The 10,448-nt window shown below is 35.8% G+C and overlaps 1 protein-coding gene across 2 annotated transcripts in view; it reads right to left on the bottom strand.

Annotated features, from left to right (window-relative positions):
- Positions 1-10,448, bottom strand: part of LOC126831681 (alpha-catulin) — a 77,674-nt gene that overhangs the window by 44,916 nt on the left and 22,310 nt on the right. The window lies entirely within an intron of this gene.

A 10,448-nucleotide genomic window follows, 5' to 3' on the forward strand; every position in this document is an offset into this window, starting at 1 on the left:
TATCAGTCCGATAATACCTTGCTGTCGTTTTCATTTCGGCACCATAGAGTCTGGTGGATGCATACTGTCAATCAAGGTTCCACAATGAGAACTGACACGTGACATGAAAGGAAATCGACTGACAGAACGTAGACGCCCCTTTAACAACAAACTATTACCTTGTTGTAGTCTTGTGCTCGTGGACAATATGACTTTTATTGTTAATTGTCAGTAGTAATAATTACATATTTTCAAAAGAGATGTCGAATTCTTTTTGATTATACATGTAGCTTCAGTCCATTCAATTACCTGTATTTATTACTCAAATGGTTTCTTAATTAGCAGAATGTGAAAATAAAGAAAACAAAGTTACACTTAAAATATGACTACGGTAACCAAGAAGTTATTCGTCGCGATTTCACGGGATTGTTAGGATTCGACCGGACCCCCACCCAATCCGCTACATGTAATACCAATTTGTAACGAGTAATTGTGATTACTCTGTTACGGTAAAACTCGTATTTTTTTTTTTAAATCGGTACAGGCTTAAGGTTCACGCACGCAGGGCGGCTTATGAACAAAATGATGTTTAGTCATTTGCAGTTGACATATTCTGCCTTACACCGGTGGAAATCATTTCATTATATTGTGCACAAACGTCATTCCTTAAATAGCCCCACGCCCCTTTAACAACTGAATTTTCTGTTAGACCATTTATTCTACACTCTTTGATGTGCTTTCTAGATTAATTAATTTCATAACTATTGAAGAGGACCAGTTGGTTGTTTATATTGTTTTATTTACCTAACGATCAACGATAAGTTCACCAATGTTTTTGTAATAAAGTAGACCCGTATTGTTTGCTGATTGACTTTATCCCATGATTTAAAAAACTGGCGATGGTTAATATTGGGTCAACAATAATTCCTTAAATTGCGCCGGAGCCCCTTTTACATAAACGGAATTCGCATTTTATAAGACGGCGATTATTCGTACATGTATGTCGGGCCAAAAGGTCATTTCTTAAATAGTACGAACCTCCCTTTAACACTCCCTTTAACAAGAGAAATTGGAATGATATGTTTCGGCATGATAAATAATGTTAAAACTAATCGTTAATCTATTTTCCGTACACGAAACTAAACAACTCCAAATATAATGAAACATTGTCGTGAATTTATCAGTTAGATTTTCGGCTGATATCTTTTACCGCTTACATACATGTAATGTACATTATTAAAAATTTACGCAATATGTAAAAAGTATTTACCTTACCTTTTATACTCATATTGTAGATGTTAAATATCCTTAATAATTATCACAGGCAAATATAAAAATAATACCAATCCAAATTAATATCCTTTTGCATATAAACTTGCATATATAATCAACTTGGAATACCAAAATTTAAATCGTAACGCATTGTGGTCTAAACGGTATCATAAATTATAAAATAAACCATAAATCAATGGACCTGTTGTAAGGTGAACACTGCATGGTTTCTGGCAACTTTGGGTCTTTGCGGCATAATGTAGTCTTAACCAATAAAAACAACAAAGTGGCTACGTGCGATTTTATTCTTTGATCTTGGATCCAAGGGACATTTCTGTTATTCAAACCAATCTGCACGAGAATGACAACATACAAGTTGACAGTTATCATTGATTTGGGGTTCATGTGGAATAGATTCTTCCATCGAAATACCGTTATTCTTTTCTAAAATAAAACGAGTGCCTTGGATTTTTGCGTGGATTTGATAGCGGTTATAATTAACTAATATTCTCTTACATCGGAGACTTGTGTCGCGTTCATTTCATTTTTACGGTAAGTACGAACTTATGTCTGATTTGAAAGCGCTTTCGAACCCCGTTGCAAGTTCTATTTGTCTTATTTCTATTTGTAAGACCGGTAACCCAAATACCGTTATAGTTTGCAATTTAAAAGTCTATCTTTGCCGTGATTCGAGAGTAGTTCTTAACTATAAACTCATAATATAGTAAATATGCAAAACAATTTGAACACGGCATAAATATCTAAACTGTGTAATACATGTATAGTCTTATGCATACGTGTCCTTCAAAGTGTACTAGACATGCAGCTTTACATGACTGGTTGGAAATGTAACTGCATATATCGTGCAGAATATGTGAGCACGCATGTTCTAACTATACAACGTGACCTAATGCGTCCGTATTATTAACGAAAATATTCAACATTCATAACATCGTGGCTGTATATCGTTTTGACATCGATTGTTTATGACAAATAAATACCGTTAATTTTGCATGTAAAATTACACCGAGGCCTATCGTGTCGCACGACTATCGTGGCACACGATAGCGACTGCTACACCGAGTTATTTATCGTGGCAATATCGTGGCGTTATCGTGGCAATTTTCAACAAAAAACGACACGATAATCGTGTTTCATCAAAGCGTCGCGGCGGGCGTACTGTATCTGTGGAATCGAAACCATGCCACATGAATCAATGACAGACTTTTTGATCTAAACACATGTAAAACCAAACAGCGAGAAAAGCAGATTGGAATCCAGTGCAAATTGTTTGTTGGACAATACAAAAATTTACCAAATTTACAAACTGATGATAAAATATTATTTGAGAGCTCATAAGCCCTGTCCACACCAGTGTCAATGGGCCTAAGATATGGAGAGGGTTGGGATCCATACATATGTATCTACAGGGTATGGTTTACACCTGTAACCCAATAAAAAAAATAACAATCATGGATTGATGCTTGAAAGTCATAAGAAAAAACAAACCACACTATCACAAGACACAACAAACGTCTGTAATTGTTTTAGATTTACTATTGGAAGTGTTCTTACTGACCTTGTTACACAGTAAACTAAACATTAGTATAAATAAATAGTAATCTACATTATTATTATTACAGACCTTTCATCTTTTACTATAAATCACTCCCTTTTATTTACTTTGTAGTCAAATGAATTTTAAAAAAAGAAAAAAGAAATCTTTTAGAAGTCATAACACCAATGTTTGACAGAAAGTAGGTTTATTTATTATGTTTTTAGTACAAATAAAACTTAATGTCTATTCAAGAATTTATATTTCATATACTAGAATTTTACAAGTCATAGAGTTTATTTTCTTTTAAAGTTAGATATTAAAACATATAATATCTTTATATACATATACACATGTGACTTTTATTTCTTTATCAAAACAAAAACCACATTTCATCTTTCATTATGTTAATCTGGATCATTTCCCCCATGCCCCAAACCCAACCCCCTGAATAATTTTGATGCCCTGCAGAACCCTTATCACTTTGGCATAAAAGCCAATCTAACACTAAATAACTTTGATCTCCCCACCCCCTAAAGGTCATAAAACAAGTCATTATATAATTGTTAAATTGTTATATGATTGTTAGCCATAGAACCGAGTTCAACCTCTACATGCCATTCATTGATCACACATTTTTATTTTTTTATTTCTATCACAGTGGCTAAGTGGGTAAGACACTGGCTCGCTAGCCTGGAGGTCGGGTGTTCAATCCCTGCATTGGCTGAGAAAGTTCATCCAGATTTTCTGGCGTGGTTTTTGCTTGTCAGTGATGCAGAACGTTCGGATGGGATGAAAAACCAAAGTCCAGTGTACAGACAGTTGGAATTCGATACAACCGTATGCTGCTGTTCGGTCAAAATTTTCACACTGGCATGTGCCCGTCTTCATTAGCCCAGTTCAGACCAGAACAATAGGACGTTAAACCCCATTTCATTTTATTTTCTTTCTGTTTATTTTTCACAGACTGTTTAGAATTAAAACCAATTACTGGTATCTAGTGTGTCCTGGTGTTCCATGTTAATATTTGTTGATGTTAGTGGGTGGTTGCACTCTCCATCAAAATAACATGAAAATTAAATGAACATGTACAACATGAATCTGTTGATGGTTGTACTCTCTGTCAAAACAACATGAAAATTAAATGAACATGTGTAAGGTGTAAACATATCATACTAAGAATCGGTCAACTCGGTCTGGTGTCTGGACAGAATAAACATGTCCGCACTATTGGGTGTAGAACACCTCCCACCACATGACCCACAATACACTGTCCAGTATTGTTTTATTTTATAAACACAGCACTTGTACCGTATAAATGATGGCCATTTTATAAATAATCCATGCATACACAAACCCTTGTAGCAATACAAGTGTCTGTATTTTTGTCATACATGTACATGTATGTTAGTTCCATAATAAACATAACAAGCCAACAGTGAGGCTGATGTCCCCCGCCGAAATAGGAAAATAATTAGAGGACACATATAAATTTATCACAAATTATCTTTTACAAAGTATTGACTGAGCAGAGAATGCTCATTATCGATCTTAGTCAAGGTATTACTGTAATGAAACTATACACCAAGTTTCATCACTCTCACTTAATTAGAACTAAAGTTATAGTGTCCCAAAGCATCAACCAATCAAATTGTTTATCTACTTAATTAGAACTAAAGTTATAGTGTCCAAAAGCATCAACCAATCAAATTGTTTATCTCTGCTTACCCTAAGCGGAACGGACAGACAAACAGACAGACGGACGAACCCATTTTAATAGTTCCCTGCTTTCTTCGAAAGGCGGGGGACAATAAGCATGAACATTTACTCAATTCGAAGATCAACCAATCAAATTGTTTATCTCTGCTTACCATAAGCGGAACGGACAGACAGACAAACAGACAGACGGACGAACCCATTTTAATAGTTCCCTGCTTTCTTCGAAAGGCGGGGGACAATCAAAGTAGGAGAGTTATTGTTTTCCAAAGTCTCGACCAATCAAATTGCGTATCGCTCTGCTTACCCTGAGCAGAAAATGCTCATTATCAAACTTAGTCAAGGTATTACTGTAATGAAACTATACACCAAGTTTCATCAATCTCACTTAATTAGAATTAAAGTTATCGTGTCCCAAAGCATCAACCAATCAAATTGCTTATCTCTGCTTACCCTAAGCGGAAAATGCTCATCTTCGAACTCCATCAAGGCATTGACCTAATCAACACATACACCAAGTTTGAACATTCTAGCTCAATTAGGAAGAGAGTTATCGTGCCCCAAAGTATCAACCAATCAAATTGCTTATCTCTGCTTACCCTAAGCGGAAAATGCTCATCTTCGAACTCCATCAAGGCATTGACCTAATAAACACATACACCAAGTTTGAACATTCTAGCTCAATTAAAAGTTATCGTGTCCCAAAGCATCAACCAATCAAATTGCTTATCTCTGCTTACCCTAAACGGAAAATGCTCATCTTCGAACTCCATCAAGGCATTGACCTAATCAACACATACACCAAGTTTGAACATTCTAGCCCAATTAGGAAGAGAGTTATCGTGTCCCAAAGCATCAACCAATCAAATTGCTTATCTCTGCTTACCCTAAGCGGAAAATGCTCATCTTCGAACTCCATCAAGGCATTGACCTAATAAACACATACACCAATTACACATACACATAGCTCAATTAGGAAGAGAGTTATTGTGTCCCAAAAAGTGTGACGGACAGACAGACGGACAGACAGACGGACGAACCCATTTTAATAGTCCCCTGCTTTCTTCGAAAGGCGGGGGACAAAAACATACAATATGGAACACAATTCCTATTCAATTGTTGAGAGAACCCTTAAAGATACATTATGGGAGATTAGATAAAGAGCTGGCAGTTCTCACTATTATAAAAAAAACACCGTTCGACTTTCAGGGAATGTAGCTCGTCGACTGTGTTCTCTAAGTATCAGAAATGAATACAGATTCTTGGAATGGATCTTCAACACTTTATTTCAGGAGTAAATAATTAACAGCAACAATTTAACAACTTATAATTGCATATATATCGGCCCTCCAAATAGTATATTCCCTAAACTGGTCTCTCCAACTAATGAATCTCTTCTTACATACATTTGTCTATTTATAAAAATCAGTTACATTGTACTTAGAAAGTGTTGACATAAACATATAATTATCGAAGGATTAAGACCTTTAAAACAATAGTAAGAAGAGACTTAACAGATCAACCACTTAGTTGCCAGCATGTCATAATTTGACTGACAGGTTAATTGCTGTATGACTAACCAAGCATTAATGAAAATTAAAATATATACTTAAAATTTAAAACAGAATTGACAAATAATAAAATAACAAAACAACATATGACCTAGACATCGGTCATAATAGTTAAAAAAAATCGATAATGTAAGGGAAATTTGCTGAAAATTTCATTCAAATTGATCCTCTATGAACCGAGAACAAAGTGATTGAATTTCCGCCTAGCCTTGATTATCATTACTAAAGTCAGTACGATAAACAGCATAGTCTCGATTATCCATTTAATTGTTAGATTATGAAGGAAAGTTATGCAGTAAATCGGCTTACAATCCACTAAAGATCACAGGCTAGCAATGTCATCTAGAGTTGATTATGGTCTGGATAAGTTAATTAATATCTAATTAATAATTTAGATAACATTTCAGGCCTAAAGAAAGATCTGCAATAGGCAGATTTAGCTCTTGCATAATGTATGTTTAATGAAACAAAGCAATATTTCGTTAAGGGTTCTCTCAATGTCGCTTTAATTAAAACAGTAATTATGTTCCATATTACATGTATCATGTGTGTCAATTGCTAAATGCCGCTCGAAGAATATATTTTATCTAGAATGGACATTGTAAACCAAATTGTTGGACTCCATCTAGAATGTGATCATGTGTAAGATATAAGTACATTGTATATAAATGTTTTATCTATGTTAATAGAGTTTGTACCAGTCTCTACAATCATATCAACTATATGTAATATGGTAATCGTTAAGATTTGGCTAACTGATAAAACACTAATTAAACACTCGTTAACTCACTTTCTTAATTAGTTTATAAAGTCTTACGTGATCAAATATCACAGACGAAAAAGATGTAATTGTAATGAAATCTGGATGAATGTATAAAAATCCAGTTCGTTGAAGCATAGTTAGAAAAACTTTGAACTAAATTTAAATTAACACAATAGTTACTACTTTTAATTAACAACCAACCAAGTCCAATATTTGTTTGAAGTTAAACATTCTATGTGATCAAACCAGTACAGTGGTTACAATCAATGCACACATCTTTTGAAAACTTCAAAAGCTAACATCTTCGCTCAAAATAAAGCAATTTGAATAAAATTTTCAATATATTCATTTTGGATTATCTGTTTGAACTATTATGGCAGGAACGGCCAGCTCCTTATAGAAATCTTACACAATGTGTTTTTAAAGGCTCAATACCACTCTTGTTGTAACTGAATAATATGTCCCAATCTTTATTCTGGTCAACAAATAGTACTATTTTACAATATTCCAATTAATTGATGATACAAATTTCATCTTAACACACGTAATTTAAAAAATTAGAAAAATTCAACTTAATGATTTGAAAAGCCTGACGTAAAACTTTTCAAATGTGACTTGGATTTGAAAATATTTTTGAACCCTCTGGACAAGTAAAATAGGATTTAATGGATAATTTACACAACAGGTAGGACACTTACACATAGTACTTAGAATAAGGCTATTTTTTATTTTCTGGAGCTTTCAAGCCAGCAAGAGTGTTATTGTCCCTTTAACCTGTGAGAATTACAGGCATATTCAACAGTAACGTTATTATAAACTTTTTGTGAGTTCCAAAGCTGTAGATAAATTTTAAAAATATTATGGTCACTGCAAGATAAAACAGAACACGACTTTAGATGCTGGGCAGTAACTGTAACTGTCTGGACAACTTTTTTAAACTCAACGTGAATTTTGTCATATTATGATTTTGAGATACAAATCTATTGATTGTGAAATTTCCGATTCATCATTCACCATGAATACAATACAAGCAAATGTGGACACCGGACATGTCAAACGGACGGGGGGCGAGGGCAATATACTACCACATTTCAATGTGGGCATGCAAAAACGAAACTGGACTAACTTTGGACTAATAGAGCTAATTTGTAAATGACTAACAGCTGATTTAATGAAGATGACAAAATTTGTCATCAATAAAAGAAATCAGCTCTTCTCGTCTTCAAAGTTCAAATAGAGTACATGTAGATACGACAAGAATAATGGGGATCAAATTTCAGATAAGAATCTCAGGGTTTTTAACCTCACCCTGAAGTTCATAGTATAGTGTTTATTGTTACCTTATAAATGGTGTTTAGTTTAAAATGGCCACCGGTGGCAGTCTCTCGGGTGACACATGAGACTAATGGAAGGTCATGGGGTAAAATAAAAACTTTCAGTAAACATGTTATAAAGATGTTGATGGGATAACAGAGAGAGAGAGAGAGACAGATAGAGAGAGAGAGAGGGGGAGAGACAGAGAGAGAGAGAGAGACAGAGAGAGAGAGAGATGACACAAAGTCATTTCGGGAGTAACATTAGGTATAATGAGTACCCAGAGAAAACCCATGAGCTTGTCACATACATGTACAAGGTTGGGATTGAAACCATGTCACTTGATTCAATGACAGACCTTATGATCTAAAGCAGAGAGAGATAGAGAGGGAAATGGGGTTTAATGTCCACTCGACACAAACTAGGTCATTTTGGGACTAACACATGGTTCAATTTTATTTCAATAATTCGTTTGCGCGTAGGGGTCTTTAGCAGTGGGAGGAAACTGGAGGACCCAGAGAAAACCCAAGAGATTGGGCAGACAACCCTACTCCTTGTCACGTACAACCAGGGATTAGAAACCACGGCAGTTGACTCAATGACAGACTGTATGATACAGTGCGCACACATGCTAATCATTCAGCCATCCAACCCCCCATGATCCAAAGCAAAGGGCTCTGAACCCCTTGTTAGACTTATAACATCCTAGTTTCACTTATCAACTATATATTTATGGGCTGTTTTGGGTATTAGAAGGAGTTTCTCGTCTACAGATTTGAAGGTCTAAGAGTTTTAACATGGGAAACCATCACATAATATAAGAAAGCTGGCGGAGAGAATTCTTGCTCCCATTACTGGTAACTGTATTGAGTACCTGATTATAATCACCTATGGGTCTTTAGCAGAAAATGAAATGAAATGGGGTTTAACGTCCTACTGTTCTGCTCCAAACTGAACTAATGAAGACAGCGGGTCTTTAGCAGTGGGAGGAAACCTACAAGCTTGAGATGGAAACCATACTGGACTCAATTACACACCTTACGATCTAAAGCACATGTTAGCCCATTCGACCCGATCCAACCCGACCCCCATTTTAGTTGTACCTGTATGATACCAGTACAAGAGATGGAGTAAAAGAAACTTAGAAGCCATTCAATCTAAAAATCATTACATTTAATGAGAAATTCTAACTGGATGTTGCACGGCTCCTTAAATTACTATTAAATAATTGGTTGAGAATTTAATCTTGTTGTAATAGATCTGATGGAATAAAATGAGGTTAGAGCTCAGATGTTCAAACATGGTGTACATGTAGATCTTCATTAGGTGAATGCCTTGACTGAATATGATGATGACCATTATCTGCTTGGGTCAAGCAGAGATAATAGCCATTTGACTGGTTGATGATTTGGTACATGATAACTTTGATTCTAATTAAGTGAGTGTGATAATCCTGGTGTACACGACTACACATATCGTTACAATACATCAATACCTTGACTAAGTTCGTTGATGGTGAGCAGTTTCTGCATAGGTTAAGTAGAGATTGTTTATGAAACAAATAACGCTCCTTTCTAATTGAGGTAGAATGTTCCAACTTCGTGTAGGCATTTATTAGGTGACAGAGTTCAATGATAAGCATTTTCCACTAGGAGTATGCAGATATAAACAATTTGATTGGTCACGAGTCTAGAGCTCGATAACTTTGATTCTAATGGAGGGATAGAGGTGAGTGAATGAAATGGGGTTTAACGTCCTACTCTTCTGCTCTTACTGGGCTAATGAAGATGGGCATACGTCATACAGTGTGCTATGAGGGAAATTTTGCCTGGACAGCGGCGCTACGGCTTACCCTTCGTTTGAATTAAAAGTGTCAAGAGTTCTTCTATGTGCACGCCAATGTGTATACAGGATCCCTGTTTTTTGTCTCATTCGAATGACTATGCATTGTCCCTTGCCAGACCCTCTGTCCTACACTACTGACAAGAGGGAATCATGCTGGAAAATCCTAATGAACTTGCTGAGATTCCCCGTTTGTACGTGACAAGGAGTAGGGTCGCCTGTCCAACCTTGTGGGTTTTATCCGGGTCCTCCGGTTTCCTCCCACAGCTAAAGACCCCTACGTGTAAGCGAATTATGGAAATAAAATTGAACCATATGTTAGTCCCGAAATGACCTAGTTTGTGTGAGTGGACATTAACCCACATTTCTCTCTCTCTGTCTCTCTCTTTACTTGCTGAGCCACCGTGGCTCCCTGTGAGAGTGGTGAATCTGGGTG

Source organism: Patella vulgata, chromosome 9, assembly GCF_932274485.2.
Source record: "Patella vulgata chromosome 9, xgPatVulg1.2, whole genome shotgun sequence".
NCBI classification, from domain to species: Eukaryota; Metazoa; Mollusca; class Gastropoda; family Patellidae; genus Patella; species Patella vulgata.